The sequence below is a fragment of the Heliangelus exortis genome, chromosome 6 (genome assembly GCF_036169615.1).
Source record: "Heliangelus exortis chromosome 6, bHelExo1.hap1, whole genome shotgun sequence".
NCBI classification, from domain to species: Eukaryota; Metazoa; Chordata; class Aves; order Apodiformes; family Trochilidae; genus Heliangelus; species Heliangelus exortis.
Genome location: NC_092427.1, coordinates 22,112,920 through 22,129,429, shown reverse-complemented (window position 1 = coordinate 22,129,429; position 16,510 = coordinate 22,112,920).

Here is a 16,510-nt window from a genome sequence, read left to right as displayed (position 1 = left end):
GCCAAACAATTAATAGTCATAATAGATTAGAGCTCCTGTCCTAATTCTGTTTGCTGATGCCCAGTTGCCTACTGCCCCACATCCTGTAAACTCAGATTGTGCATTGATGCACTCCCACATACGTGGTACCAGGCTGACACTACTTTCATTGTTTCAGTCTAAGCTGACTAAAAAGTTGGAGGCTTTTAGTCAGCAGCTAACTTGATAGTTTCACTGTCTTTAATGGATGTGAACAATATAAGTTGTGCCTTGTTAAGTACATTTTCTTGTTCAGCCTGTAAAAGTATTCCTGTGGCCAGAGTACTGAGTGGCATGTTCACAGAATCATAGAATTTTCAGGGCTGGAAGGGACCTTTAAGATCATCCAGTTCCTACCCCCCTGCCATGGGCAGGGACACCTCCCACTGGATCAGGTTGCTCAGAGCCCTATCCAGCCTGGGCTTAAAAACTTCCACGGATGGGGGAATCTCCCACCACCTCTCTGGGCAACCTGTTCCAGTGTCTCACCACCCTCATGGTGAAGAACTCCTTCCTCACTTCCAATCTAAATCTCCCCTCCTCTATTTGAATCCATTCCCCCATGTCCTATCACTTCCTGACATCCTAAAAAGTCCCTCCCCAGCTTTCCTGTAGCTCCTTCAGATACTGGAAGACCTCAATAAGGTCTCCTCAGAGCCTTCTCCTCTCCAGACTGAACAACCTCAACTCTCTCAGTCTGTCTTCACAGGAGAGCTGCCCCAGCCCTCTGATCATCCTCATGTCCCTTCTCTGGACACACTCCAGCACATCCATGTCCCTCCTGTAAAAGGGGCTCCAGAACTGGACTCAGTGCTCCAGGTGGGGTCTCACGAGAGCAGAGCAGAGGGGGAGAATCACCTCCCTGGACCTGCTGGCCACACTTCTCCTGATGCAGCCAAGGATCCTGTTGGCTTTCTGGGCTGCTACAAGACCTTGACACTTGTAATGAAATGCTTCAAAGAAGGGCAGTATATAACTGATAATGAAAAGCAGATTAGCTTGAACAAACTGGATGGCAACAAGATGACCAACCTTGGAAGAAAGTTTGTGGCAGAACTCATCCCATAGAAAGAGCAGTGATTGAAGGGGAAGGCCAGTTTTCTGCCCCTCCTCTTACTGGAGAATTAGTACTAGTGAGAGTAAAAAAGCAGAAGGACTAGGGAAAAAAGTCCTCCAAGATCAGAAAGCATGGCTGGAAGATTTGATGGCAGGATGATAGCTTGCCTGATTACTTCTCCCCTTCTGTCTTCATTTTACAAAGGGGGTTCTTGAGGGCACAGTAGAGTTTCCCTTCTCAAACACACTATGCCTTTACTGTAGGGTTAAAAAAAATATGGTAAGTGGTTATTGAAATGCTGTACAGCATCTCCCATGCCAACTGCATAAGGAATTCTTTTTCTCTGTCTCCCTATTAAAGAAATGGCATTCTCTATTTATTTGAATGACAGACACACCCTTCCCCCAGCTTCTGCTTCAAATAGTTTGGGTATTACTCCTAGATGGTTTAGAACTATGACACTGGTTTCCTTGCCACTAGCTTCAGGATTGGCCATACAGTACAGCTATTGCTTGTGAAAAATGGCAAGTAACCTTGGAATCTAGCCAAGCCTGTAAGAGATTTCAGCCCTCTGGTTAAAAAGATAGCCCACGTAGTTTAGTGAACTTGAAATAGGGAGCCTGGGACATGCCAAAAGAAGTGTATCACCTGCAAGTGAATTAAGCCAAGGTTTGGAAATCATGAAAAAATTTTGAAGCTGAAGATAAGCTTCAGGGAAATCTTAAAATCAAACCTAAAGCCTTCTTCCATGCTTAAGTTTCTGACTTGTTGTCTACTTAATGTTGATGCAATACATCTGTTGTCTATCCCATCAATGACTTTCCTGCTTGCTCACAGCCTCCTTGCCTGTGCTTAAAGAAAGGGGAATTCAATAGCCTGTTACCTCAGAAAGATGCAACTACCTTTTTCCACAGGCAAATCCTTGCAAGAAGAAATTGTTCACCATCTATGGTAATTTTCTTCAAACAGCTAAAACCAGAATTATTAACTGCTGAAAGAAACTGAGTTCCCAAATAACTGATGTGAAGAGGACTGACTGCAGGTCAGCCTATGAAAGCTTGGCATCTTAGTGAAGAGGCTTTGTCTTCATGTACTGCAATGGTTCATGCTCATGCTTACACAGAGATAGCACACAAGCAGTTTGACAACAGATTAACCATGGAGTCTTAGCTTAGGGAAAAATAAATTTAAAAAAAAAGAAGTGAAACATAATGAGCTAAAATGTGGAGAAAACAAAACTTTGTTACATTTTATGTACTCTGTTTTTCATAATCAAAGGGGAACGCGGAAAGGCAGAACACAGAAATGAAGACATAAGATGCCATGAATTATCTAGATAAAACAAACAGGTATTCAATCCCCTTTAGGAGGTGACCCATGTGAAATGATGAAATGCAAGCCCTGCCTGTGCCATACAGTCAAGTCCAAATAAATTAGTGTCAGAGGGTACTAATGAACTCCCTTTGTAATCCTGCAGCAGCATCAGGGCAAAGCTGGGCCCAAACCCCTAAAACCCAGTGGAAGCCTTGCAAAGGCAGCTGCACCCCAACTCTCTGGAGGGGACAGGGCACTGCCCCTGGTGCCACTGCCACCTGCAGCTCTCGGCTGGGCTCCCCTGTGCGGTACCATCCATCGCCTGTGCGGTACCACCAATCCCCTCTGAGCCAGGCGGACCGGACCCTTTTGCGATCTTTCGAAATCTCATTTGGCCAATATCCCTCTGGAGCCCAACAATAAATCCTTGAACTAAGTATTTCTGCGTAGATGTGTGAGCTCCCCATCTCCACCCTTCCCCCAAATAATCCATTCTAATCTGTTTTAAACATGCTACTGATGTCACGGTTTGTTTTCCTCACCTCGTATCTCTTTTTCCTCCCACAAGAGGGCACCAACATTCTTTGAGACATTTAATCTCACAACAAAACATGCGACTCAAAGGAAACGAGGGAGAGAAGGAAGCCAGAGGGAACCCAAGCACCAGGTTTCAGATACGAAGCAGCTCCCTTCCCCCTTCCTCCTCCCTCCCGTCCCCACGGGGCTACACAATTTTAATTCCAAGGTTTTGATTCAGGAACATCTCTGGTTCCTGCTGCGTGAAGCCTCTAATAGGAGACAGTTGCATAAAGCCAATAGAAGGTAGTAGTTCACAGCCACGTATTTGATTTTATTTCTCCATTTTGCCTTTTGGCTCCTACTTCAAGCAGTAAGACTCCAAAAAAACAACAACAAAAAACCAAAACAAACAAGCAAAAAAAAACAACAAAACAAAACAAAACCCAAACCAAACCAAACCAAAAAACACACAAAAAAACCCCGTCTCTGGCGTTGGAAACCTTTCCTGACCTTCACCAGTCAGATAGCTGAGAAATACGAGACACCAAATGTCTTTTGAAAGAAAACATACACGAGACAGCCACCAGATAAATCATGTTCAGGAAAATCAGAGTGAAGTAAAAACACAACTAAAATTGCCATAGGCAAATAGGGAAATCTAGTGAATAGATAAAAAGCTAAGGAAAAAAAAAAGCCCTTTTACTGCATAACCTGACATAATGACAGTCAAGATAAATATGTGAAGAAACTTAAAATCAAGCAAGGAAAAGAATTATTTAGTGCAGTCTGTGGTTTTATGCTTACAAACCCCAAAAATAATTTTAACAAAAGAGAAATGTAGGCTTAGTACCAGACAAGCTTCCTGTACCCACGCTCTCTTACAGGCAGTGAACACCCCCATTTACACCAATAATTTGGTTCCCTTATTCTGGAATTTGTAAACAATGGACAGGGCCTCAGGGCCAGTACACAGCTACCAAAAAGCTGTTACTGCCCTCCTTCCACTCTTCTAACTTAGGCAGAGCTGTAACAACCACAGCTTTAAGTCATCACTCATCAAAATGGTGAGAGAGAGACTGGGTAGAAAGAGGAAATAGTACAAATTGGTGCCCCCTGTAAATATGATTTGAAAAGGGACCAGACAAGCCTCTCATAACCACTATCTTGAAGGGGCTGCTAGGTGAATACTGCACAGAGAAAATTTGGAAAAGGCAGCAGGAAGTGTTGATAGAACCATTTGCCAACAGATGATGCAGTTCTAATGCCCTTCATGAAACTTGCATCAGATTAGCTTAATTTTGTTATGGCAATCAAACAAAAGGGGGAATGGAGGGTACACTTGGTATTGTTCAATGTTTTTCTGAACAAAACATTTTTATTTTCGTTGTTTCTTTTGACCTTCAAAAACATTTTGGTTTTACATATACCATATAAAATAAAAGAAGGAAAAGCTTTCAGTGTAGTGGTCCATGGATTCTGAGTCACTTTGCCACTTATGGAAAATGAAACTGAACTGAATGGTCAAAGAACCAATGTATCAAATTTTAGCAACCATAGCAATGGTATAAAAAAGGTAATGCTTAGTGTTTTACTGTACAGTAATGGCCATCACACCCTCACTGTTTTCATCATGTGAAGGTCTCACTAGGGAAACTAGGAAAGTTTAGAGTTTAATGTTGTAACGAATACAGAGACAGCAAACATAAGTCTTTGCATTAAAAGGGCTCAACATAAACTCTCCTGAACTTTTCAAGGCTTTCATTTTCCTAATGTCCATAAAGGAATGCTTTTCAGGACCATGTATTTTACTGCATGAAGACCAAACCATGCAATTTCACTGAACTAGGCAAAGGACTTAGTTCTGTTAGAAACAATTGGGTTATTTAGAAAATCAGTTCTGCAACAAGACTTGAGCTCCAACTTGGAAAACACAGTTCCTGGATTAACTTCCAGTGGGGCCCCATGCTGATCAGGTAATGCTGATCAAGTGATGAGTAGGACCCCACCAGTGTGGTTAAACCCCAGCTTGCACATCATCCAGTGCACCAAACAACCCCATTTCCTATGACAGGGTTAACACCCACTTCCTGTAAGAAGGGATATTTCCTTACTTTATGAGGAGGAGGGGAAATAACATTAGAGAGGCAAAATCCACTAACAATTTGGTAGTACTCAAATTCTGCAGTAGTGTAGGTGTACTGATTCATATCAGGAGCATTTGGAGAATACACTGGGTTGTACTCATCAATTTTCATCACAAGTATGAAAGAGGTGTTTGACCTAGACCACCCTTGTATATTTTTTCATGTATCTTTTCTCTTTTGAGGTGTATTTCTTGAAATGACTCTTGTATCTTTTTGTACTGAAAACAACTTTGAATAAAAACTGATGGAAATTAGTTAGCTACTGTACCATTTTTCACACATTCAGGATTCAGATTAGAGTCCCACTGCTTGTTTTTAAGGCTAAGCACTTAATTCAAATGAATAATGATATCCCAAGCTGCACAGAAAGATGCAATAGGAAAAGGCTTCTGTCTTAGGCTTAGCCTGTATGGGGTCATAGAACACACAGCCAGTTACACTCACTGATTTGAAATGTGCACATATTATAGGGGTTTTTCCTTCACAGTAAATTTTTCCTCCACAGCAGTTATTTGGCATTCTTACTGGGAGACTAAAAATACATAAAGTGGGAAAAGTCTGGAACAGTAATATTAAAACACTTACCATGCTTCGTGCACAGTAAATGGTGTAAAAGTTAAATTGTCTCTGGACTCAGCATAGACAAGGTGCCAGAAATCTGCAAGTTCTAATTTCGTGTCTGCAGGTCTAGAAATAAATATGAGAATTAATTCAACACACTATATTGCTTGAAAGCATCTATAAACAAAAACTGTATTTCAGATACTCTTCCATAATTGAAATTTGGAGTACAGCAGAAAGGGTTCTTGCTGCTTTGTTTGTCCCACATGTAGCAGCAGGAAAAGCCCTTGGCAATATACACAAACTAGCCTGTTGCACTGCTAAGCTGATGAACTTAACTTCTGATAGTTTAACACAGATGCTAAAAGATGCTGATAGCGTCAGACATGCAGTTTTACCAAATCATGCTGCCACTGACTTTTTATTGTTAGTTTTAGGTCATGTTTGTGAAGACTTTGATAGATAGTGTTGCATGAACTTGTTTGATCATTCGGAGTCGATTCACAACAAAATACAATTGATTAGGATAACATGAAAATAAAAATTAATTGTTGCACATACTAGGTTAGATGAATGCTTAAACTGCTTAGGGATAGGGGGGTAGCTTAGAGATTTAATTAGACAAGGCTTATCGTATTAGTTATTATTGCTTTTGTATTATTAGTATGTTGTTAATGGCAATGTATCATTAGCATGTTCTCACACAATGAAGTCTGGATTGCTCAAAAACAAAAAGGGGGAATTGTTGAGAGATTTTTGGAAAAAAATGGACATGTGAGCAATCCTGACTATTTAGGTTTAGCCAGAGTGAGCTAAGGGCCTTGAGGCCCAGCTGCAAGGTTATTAAAAGATCAGCTATGGGCAAAAGATAAGTGAGTTGGCAGCAGAAAAGAATAACAGGATGGGAAAGCATCACATAGACAGCACATAAACAGTTTTATTTAACCAGCTAGATAGTGCACTGTGGCATATGAAGAATGTGTTGTACCAATCAGCAATATGCTTATATTATGTTATCAGCCTGTGTATAAAAGGGCTACTGCTGCTCTCAATAAACAGCAATACTTTGATTATATTAATCTGTGTGTTGTCCACTGTGCTCTTCCTGACAAGTGACCACTGAAAACTTTTTCTGTCCCTAACCCTCACATGGAGCCCTACCCACAGCACCCCCAACAATCTGGTTACAACTTTGCTTTAGTACCAAAAAGCTCAAATATTGAACCCCTCGGCAGCTTTTCCACTGGTGCTCAATATGGCTCCAAAATTCAATATAAATGGGCCTAGAAAAAAAGGCCAAAGAGTGACCACTGAAAACTTTTGCTGGCCCTAACCCTCACATGGATCCCTACCCACAGCACCACCAACAATCTGGTTACAACTTTGGTTTACTACCAAAAACCTCAAATATTCAATCCCTCAGGTGCTCTGTCATTGTTTCAAATTTCAGCTGCCAAATTCAAAACATTTACACCTGTCTGTTTAACACAAGTAAAAATTGTCTGGATTCATATAATTTTGCCCTAACATTATCATCAACTCTTCAAGAACACTTAAAAACAATGAATATTCATAAAGTAAACCACTCACCTGTTCTTTGTGGTATTTTAGTTTGCAGACATCGGCAGCTTGAGAACCTGGAAGATGAAGAGTTTGCAGACAACTCATCAAGAAGCCCCTGATTCACTCCACACAGAGACTCAGCCCTTGAGCCCACGTGGAGACTTATATGCAATTGTCCTGCCCCACCTCTTCCTCACAATCCCCTGGAAAAACCCCTCCTCTCCTTGACTGTCTCCACCTGGGATGAAGGAGCTTCACCTGCAACCCATCTGAGAACATCACACCCTAACCCTAAACCCTCCCCTATCCCTCACCACTCCCCCTGCCCACAGCTGCAGTTTGACCCCTGGGGCTACAAAAAGACTCAGGCCACAGAGAACCAGAAAATGTTCACTAAAGCACACTAGCAATTTCCAGCAGTGAGATGGGGACAAGGTTCAGAGCAGAATAATATGGATTAATTATTAATTATTAATTAATGAGGCTGAATCTAAGGTCACCTGCACCATGGATGGCCAAAATCAGAAAGGCACAAATCTCATGGAGTGTCATACTTCCCCTTCTCTCTAATTTTCTTTCTACACAACCTAACTATATTTCTAAATTCTTCCTGAGTAGTTAGCCCTTTTTTCCATAATCAGTAGGCTCTCTTCTTTACCCTAATTTCTTTCAAAATCTCCCCATTCAGCCAGACCGGTCATCTTCCCCGCTGGCTCACCTTTCAGCACACCGGGACAGCTGCTCCTGTGCTTTCAAAACTTGCTTCTTGAAGTACGTCCATCCCTCCTGGACCCCTTTGTTTTCAAGGGCTGTTTCCCAGGGTACACTCTGAATCAGTCTTCTGAATAGGCCAAAATCTGCCCTCCAGAAGTCCAACGTAGAGGTTTTATTGATGGCCCTCCTTGCATCCCTGAGTATTAAAAACTCTATTATTTCGTGATCACTGTGTCCCAGATGTACACCAACCTCCACATCTCCCACCAGCCCCTCTCTGTTTGTGAACAGGAGGTCTAGCAGGGCTCCATCCCTGGTGGGCTCATTTACCAGCTGGAGCAGGAAATTATCCTCTATACACTCTATGAATCTCCTAGACTGCCTCCTCTCTGCAGTGTGGAGTTCCCAGGAGGTGTGGAGTCTGGCAGGTTAAAGTCACCCACGAGAACAAGGGCTGACGATTCTGAAACATCCACCAGCTGCTTGTAGAATAATTCATCACCCTCATCATCCTGATTGGGTGGTCTGTAACAGACTCCCACCAGGATATCAGCCTCGTTGGCCTTCCCCCTGATTCTGATCCACAGGCACTCAACCTTATCGTTAATGACTTCAACTTCTAAGAGTCAAGAGACTCTCTAAATACAGAGCTACCCCTCCACCTCTCCTACCCTGCCTCTCCCTTCTGAAGAGCCTGTAGCCACCCATGGCAGCACTCCAGTCATGGGAGTCATCCCACCACGTTTCCGTGATAGCGACTACATCAGAGCTTTCCTGCTGCACGATGGCTTCCAGCTCCTCCTGTTTGTTGCCCATGCTGCGTGCATTGGTGTACATGCACTTCAGCTGGGCTGCTGATCTGGCTCTTAACTTGGGCTGTCCACCCTTGGGCTCCTTTCTGGAGAGCCTGGTTTCAACCGCATCCCCCTTCAAACCTAGTTTAAAGCCCTCCTTATCAGCCCCACCAGCTTATAGGCTAGAGTCCTTTTGCCCTTGCTAGATAGATGAAGCCCATGGGGTTTGAAGAGACTAGGTTTGATGAAATTTGGCCCATGGTCAAAAAACCCAAAGTTCCACCGGTGGCACCAATCCCTTAGCCACCTATTGATGTGATAGGTTTTCCTGCTCCTCTCCTCATTCATCTCTGCTAGTGCAGGAACTGAGGCAAACACCACCTGTGCTCCTGACCCATCAACTAAACGACCCAGTGCCTTGAAGTCCTTTTTAATTGTCTTAGTACTTCTTCCATTAATGTCATCACTACCAGCCTGGACTACCAACAGTGGATAATAAATCAGAGGGCCAAATTAGCTGGAGGAGTCTCCTACTAATATCCCTCACCCAGGCCCCAGGAAGGCAGCAGACCTCCCTGTGGGATGGGTGTGATTGACATACAGGGCCCTCGGTTCCCCTCAGAAGGGAGTCACCAACTACAACTACCCTTCTTTTTTTCTTTGTAGCTGTAGTTTTAACCCATCTGGTAGACAGGGGGCAAACAGGAGACCTTCCCGACAGATCTTGCTCTTGTCTGTCCTCTACCTGATTCTCTGAGTTCAGGGCCTCATATCTGTTCTCTAAGGGCACCTGGGGAGATGGTGGGGGTTGGGAGGGGATTCTTTTGTCTCTCAGATGAGGGACCTGTTTCCATTCCCTCCCATCCACCTGGTTTGCTCCAACTACCTAATGGCAGGAGGGGCAGGGCTTCACCATCTCCTTCTGGACTTCTTTTGGGTTAGAGAGGGTGTGACTCCACCAGTCAATTTCCCTTTCACTGTCCCTAATACTTCTTAGTCTCTCTGCCTCCTCCTTGAGCTCTGCCACCAGGCATAGCAAGTCATGTACCTGCTCGCATCACACACAGACCCCACTCACACTGTCCTCTGGTGCTAACACGAGGCTCAGACACTCTACACAGCCAGAGGCCTGAACAGCTACGTCCCTCTTGCTGTCCCTCTTAACAGGTTCCATCTGTGTGGACACACCCTGCGTCTTAACAGCAACAGGTCTGGCTTTTTTGGAGACCTCCTCAAGCGAGCTCTCCTTCAAGAGAGCTGGGAGGTGGCTGTGCACCTCCTGCTTGCCCTACCTGCACAAACAGCCATGCCCCATTCCTGTTTGCCTGCTCCTGTTCACCATGCTCTAGGTTGCTGACACTCTTCACAGCCCTTTATATCCCTCTCCGCAGTGCTGGGTGCCACCCCCTTATCAGCTGATTGGCCTCACCTGAGACCACCAGCAGAAAGTTGTGCAGCTCTTCCCAGCCCTTTATATCCTTCTCTTAAGTTCTGGGTGCCACGCCCTTATCAGCTGATTGGCCTCACCTGAGACAACAACCAGAATGTTGTGCAGCTCTTCACATGTAGCAAGACGAACCTCTTTTAGGGCAGGGCACTCCAAGGTCCAACCGGGTGTTCCAGGAGAAACTCACGAATAGTGCTCTGAGTCTAATGCTCTCAGGGCTGAGCAGCCTGAATCGGTGCTATTGCTCCAAAAGTGGCCTCCCCTCTGGCTTCCTCAGGTGTGAGTTTTATTGGCCCCCTAATCCTGCTCATGTGCAGTAGGGGCCCGCCCTAATCAGGCACAGGTGGGCTTAACACAAGGTCATGCCCACTACCTGGCAATTAGTGCCACCTGATTGCCTCATTTCACTACATTCACAGCCCTTTAAGTCCCTCTCAGCAGTGCTGGGTGCCGCCCCCTTATCAGCTGATTGGCCTCACCTGAGACCACCAGCAGAAGGCTGTGCCTTCCAAGCAAAAACCTCAAAAAAACCTTTAGTACCAAAAACCTGAAAGATTCAACCCCTTGGCATGACTCCCACTGGTGCTCAGTTCAGGTCATAAAGTTCCATTTTAATGGGCCTATTAAAAAAATGCAAAGAGTGACCACTGAAAACTTTTGCTGGCCCTAACCTTTACATGGTACCCTACCCACAGCACTACCAACCATCTGGCTGCAACTTTGCTTTAGTACTAAAAACCTCAAATATTCTACCCCTCAGCAGGTCTCCCACTGGTGGTCAGTACCGTTCATAAAATTCCATTTAAATGGGATTTGCAAAAAAATGCTAAGAGTGACCACTGAAAACTTTTGCTGGCCCTAACCCTCACATGGAACCCTACCCACAGCACCCCATAAAGCTTTCAGGAGGAGCAAAGCTGTGAGCCAAGACAGAGCTGCAAGTCAGAAGACATCAGCCATCAGCATGTAAGCAAAACGAGGCTCCATAACACTTGGCTTGCCTTGGGCTTTGCCAAGCAGCTGCTGAAACTCTGCTCCTCCACCTGTATGGAGCAGATCCTGAAGAATCTCAGCACTCATGTGCCAAAGCTCCAAGTGCTAAAACTCATAGGTGAGCAGATTCCCAGCCACTACAAAAGGTGGGTGCTCCAGGTGCATCTCAGAGCCTTCCTGGACCAGGAGGTCTGAAGCAGAACCCAGCAGTACCCATGTTCGCCAGGCAATGCGAGCAGAGGGGCTGGTTCATTCTCTTATACTCTTAATCAAAAGGAAAAAAAAAAAAAAAAAAGCTGCTATGGCAGCAAAACCACTGCTTCTGGGAGGTCTGCAAATTCCCCTGGGGCTCAGCTCACACAGGGCTGCCCAGGGACTGCCCAGTGTCCCCTGCCTGGCTCAGAGCCCAACAAGCCCTTGGAGCACAGATGGTTTTCTGGGTAGAGCAGTGTGCAAGCACAGGGGCTGCATCACCCAGGCAGGGCTCTGCCATAGGGATGGAGCAGGTTTCTGGCAGCAACTCACTTCTCTGATCCCTGGGAGCAAAAATAGAGGAGTTCTGAATTATTAAAGGGCTTCAGTTCTCCTCTGCCAGCTCCCAGACTGCTGTGCTGGGGGTTCAAGATAAAAATAAACCTGGATGACAGAAGAGCAGCTAAAGGATGCTGCCCTCTGCTAGAGGTCTAGCTTAATAGTTTGGTATTTCCCTGCAAAAGGAAAACCAGATTACAACCAGTGCCTGAAAAAAAACTTTGCTACCAGCATCTGGGCTGCTCCTAAGCTGTGGGGCCAAAGCAAACACAGGTTAAAATCAGAGGCTGGCCTACTGTCTTCCACACGGGTGAATGACACCAAGCCCAGCTTGCTCTTGAAAACAGGATCAGACCACTGGAGCTGAGGAGCTGCTCTCCTGTGAACCAGGATCCCTGGAGGGTTTTGCCTGGGGCCATCACCAAGCAGCACCTTTTCTATCCAAGCCTCCCAGAGGACTCCAAAGATGACCTGCTCTTGGCTGCAGACATCTGGGGCTGGCCTCCTGCCTGGTGTCCCCTGGCTTTGTCTCTCCATAAATAGCCCCACGCAGCCCCTCAGGTCAGCAATTCAGCAAAACTGTCACAGCACATCAGCCTGACAGAGCGGAGACAAACCACAGAGCCACGGCTGCATTCTCCTCCCTGCCACAGCATCCTCCTCCAGGAAAAGGGTAAAGCAAGAACAGGGTGATCTCAGCAGGGGGAAAAATGGGCTTCTAAACACACCACTTACCTTCGCATTGGGCAGGAGTGCAGTCTTCACCCTCACTGTGCAACTGTGTCCTGGGCTGCATCACCAACAGCATGGCCAGCAGGGTGAGGGAGAGGATTATCTCCCTCTACTCTGCTCTTGTGAAACACTTCCTGGAGTGCTCTGTCCAGTTCTGGAGCCTCCAACACAAGAAGGACATAGAGCTGTTGGAGCCAGTCCAGAGAAAGACACAAAGATGCTCAGGGGGCTGGAGCACCTCTGCTTTGGAGGCAGGCTGAGAGACCTGGAGTTGTTCAGCTTGGAGAAAAGAAGACTCCAGAGATACCTTTCAGCACACAAATCTGTCTGGGATTCTATGATGCTAACTGGGAACAGGAATTTGCAGGGGAGTAGGAAAGGAAAAAAAAAAAAAAAAAAAAAAAAAAGAGAGAGAGAGAGAGAAGTGGCATCACCTTTTCTACTGGCAGCTATGGAAGGAGGAAGGTGAGGAGAGAGGAGCCTATGAAATGGCTTGCACATTTTTCCTGCTCTTTCTCCAAAGAAAGAAAATAGTATCATCTGCCAGGACCCACAGGCTACTTTGTCACAAACAGGCTTTTAGCAGAGAGGGCGATAATCTCTCTCCACTTGGCCCCATCTTGAAGGAAGGAGCTCTCTGCCTACTTAAACTTTTCCAAAGCAGGAGGATGCTTTCTGCTCTGTGGTGGTTCTCACCCACAAGTGTTGTTCCCCTTAACTCTGCTGCCTGGCTCTGTTCTGTCACCCCCAGGAGTGGGAAGACTGGGGCACCAAGGGAGGGTGGGTTTCCTTCCTCCACCTCCAAGGGTGCTTCCCTTGGCACCCTGCCTGAGAAGCTGTTTCATGTGATGCTGCAGTTTGCCCGTGAACTCCTGAACCTGACAGGGCTTTGTGGACCTGAGAAACTTCTGCACCAACAAATGGGTATTAACATTTTTAAGAGGATATCTCCCAGCCCCCTTCCTTCCACATGGCAAAACCTCCAAGTAGGAACAGGGCTTTGCATCAGCTGCTGTGAAGGAGGAAAATGAGAGAACTCTGTCCCAAACCAACTCCAGGTACTGATACGAGAGAAGGAAAGAAAACCACTCCATGGCTCTTCAAGAGCAGCAAGAGGTCATCTCCTCAGCAAATGCTGGCACTGCTTAAACAAGGCAAGGAAACACCAGACATCTGCATTTTATCAGTCTGATCAGGTCTTGGGCCAGGAGACAGAAGAGGGCTTTTAGCAGTGGTGCTCCCTGATGGCATCCTGCCATAGGGTTCAGTGCCCCAGCACAAATCTGTTCCTCTCCAAGGGAAAAAGAGATTGGTTGGTTTATTTATTAATGAAATTGCCTTTTAGCCACCTCTCTTTATCATTCATGCCAATCCTCTGGAAAGCAGATCTGCCACACACCTTACCCAGGAGTATCGCCAAAGCTTCTTTTCCCACCCGTCCCTCCAGATCTGAGACACTCAGAGGCAGAGGGACCTGTGCTCACCCTAACACTAAATAGGCCCACAAAATTGTTTCCCTGCACTTATCACAGTGAAGAAGCAGAATATTGAAAACTTAGTAAAAAAACCCAACCTCTTCAGGCTTCTTTTGAATAAACTGAGGTTGTTTCATTTTTAATCTTGTAGTCAATTACACAGAAAATGTTTTCCACCCAGCAAGAAGGATATTTTCCTGAAGACCAAACACAATAAATAACATGGGAGCAGGTGACCTCCCTTCCCTACTGCAGCAACCTCAGGTTGCCTATATCAGACATCACCCATCTCCCTCCCCCCTTGGCTTGCCAAGGGCCCCCTGCCTGCCATTCTCCATGGCAACGCTGTTGGGGACATCTTCCAGGGCCCGCTCCATCCACTCATGAGAGCAAGCACAGCTCCCCAGAAAAGCTGAGGAAGGGCCCAGCTTTCTCCCTCCAGCATGACACACGAGTTCTGCAAAGCTTCAGTGAAACCAGCACAAGAATTTTTGATTCTGCCAGTGGGAACCCTACAGGTGACACAGCCATGGCTCAGCAGAAGTGGGCAATACAGAGAAAAATTATGATGTTAAGGGAGAGAAACTTGTCTTAAATGCCTTCTTGACACCAGTGCTCAAACCAGTGGAAAGCAGAATTGCTGTTGTGAAGGCAGACAAGCACAGTGATCTCCTCTCTGGCTTCTCCAATGGCACCAATGCTGCCAGCAAGACAAATCTGAGCACAGGATCATAGAATGGTTTGGCCCTACCAGATCACCAAGTACAACCATTAACCCAGCACTGCCAAGGCCACCACTAAACCGTGTCCCTCAGCACCACATCCACATGGCTTCCACCTCATTGCTCTGTCAGTCCAGCCCAACCTGTGCAATTTGGCCACCACAACGTGTGTTTAACGAGCTGGAAAGCCTGCTCTGCATTTTAAAGACTTTATCATGTGGTCAGATGATGATCAGGAATCCAAAACAGGGTGAGAAAAGTTCCCAATGATTTTACCACTGACCAAGATCTAGAATGCACCTGGGGTTTAATCACTTTTCCCTGTACAAATTTCCTCTTAAATCAAAACGATGAAACCTAACTAAAAAAAATAATTATTTTGCCAGGGGGAGGAGACCTTAAAGACCACCCAGTTCCAAACCCCTACCATGGGCAGGGACACCTCCCACTAGACCAGGTCACTCCAAGCCCCATCCAACCCAGCCTTGAGCTCTTCCAGGGATGGGGCAGCCACAGGTCCTCTGGGAAACCTGGCCCAGTGTCTCACCAGCCTCACAGGGTAGAATGTGTTCCTAATACCTCGTTTAAATCTCATCCCTTCCAATTTAAAGCCATTACCAGAGAAAACAAACCAAACCAGAACAAAACAGACACACAAGTTCCAGAGGAAACAAACAACAACAAAAATGAGGAGGTGCTCCTGCCTTACTGCTGAAGAAGGCCTTGGCATGGAGGCAGCTGGCGCTGAGGCGCAGGACCCACAGCCCGGCCACCACCTCCCATGGGAGGGGCAGGAGCCCCGCCAGCCACTCCAGCTCCTGGTTCAGCCGCTCCCGGTGCCGCTTGGAGGGGCTGGAGCTGCCACCTTCGGCTGGCGCTGGCTGCACCCTGATGGGCAGAGCCCCGTTACTGGGGTCCAGTCCGACTGATTTGGGCTTTCCCTCACCCCTTTTTAAATATGTTCTGACCGCCATCACTGTTGGGCCAACCTCAGTGGGTCCACCTCCTTCAGCCAAAGCCCTGAGCAACCAAGTTTAGGGCTTTGGAACAAGAAGGCTTTTTCAAATACTTGTTCAGTCAAGAGGGAAATGGAGAGATGCTGTTCCAGGTCAAAACAAACCAGCAGCACTACACAAAGCAAATTGGCTTTTAATATGTAACCAAATGCAGGGAATGAATTTCAGATCTTCTTTTCTCCTTGGCATCATCTGTTTGCCAACAGCAATACAACGAAATCACATAGTGGAAAATGAGACACTGCCACAAAAATAGACATTTTATGCACATACACAGTGTAATAAAGGGGTAAGATAAAAGTAACAGAACACCAGGGGTCTGTCAGCAGAGCCTGGTGGTGGTGAGGACCCTGTCCAAAGCCCACCTCTTGCAGGACCAGGAGCCCCAGCACCTTCCAGCTGGGGCCATGCACTGTTTCGCAGTCTTACAGGTGCCAAAAGATTGTGAATTGAGTCCATACTGCTCATTTTTCAATCCACTGATTTGTCAGGTTCCATATCGTGGTCAGTCAGCTCCTTGCCCCAATCCTAGGTGCTTCTCCAGGTCACTTCAGAGGGGTCTCGTGCATTTCCATCATCGCTCTGCTTCCTGCAGCCAGGAGCTCAACCCTTCCCAAGCCCCATCTTCCCTGAGAGCAGCCCTGGGGGTCCTGGCACAGCAGGAAGCAGGGCACAAAGGAAAAGATCCCAGGACATGAGGCCACCCTAGGACACATGCAGGCTCACCACTGGACTAGTCCTACACTAATTAATTACTTGATTTTACTCCCTTGACAAACAGCTCATGCCTCATACTGGTACAGAGGCAAAAGGGATGCTCAGGGCAACAGTGGCAAGGGGGGCAAAATGTGGAGAACCCCAACCACTCTCTGACCAGGCTGGCTTGCCACATCTGGTCTTAAATCAAAAC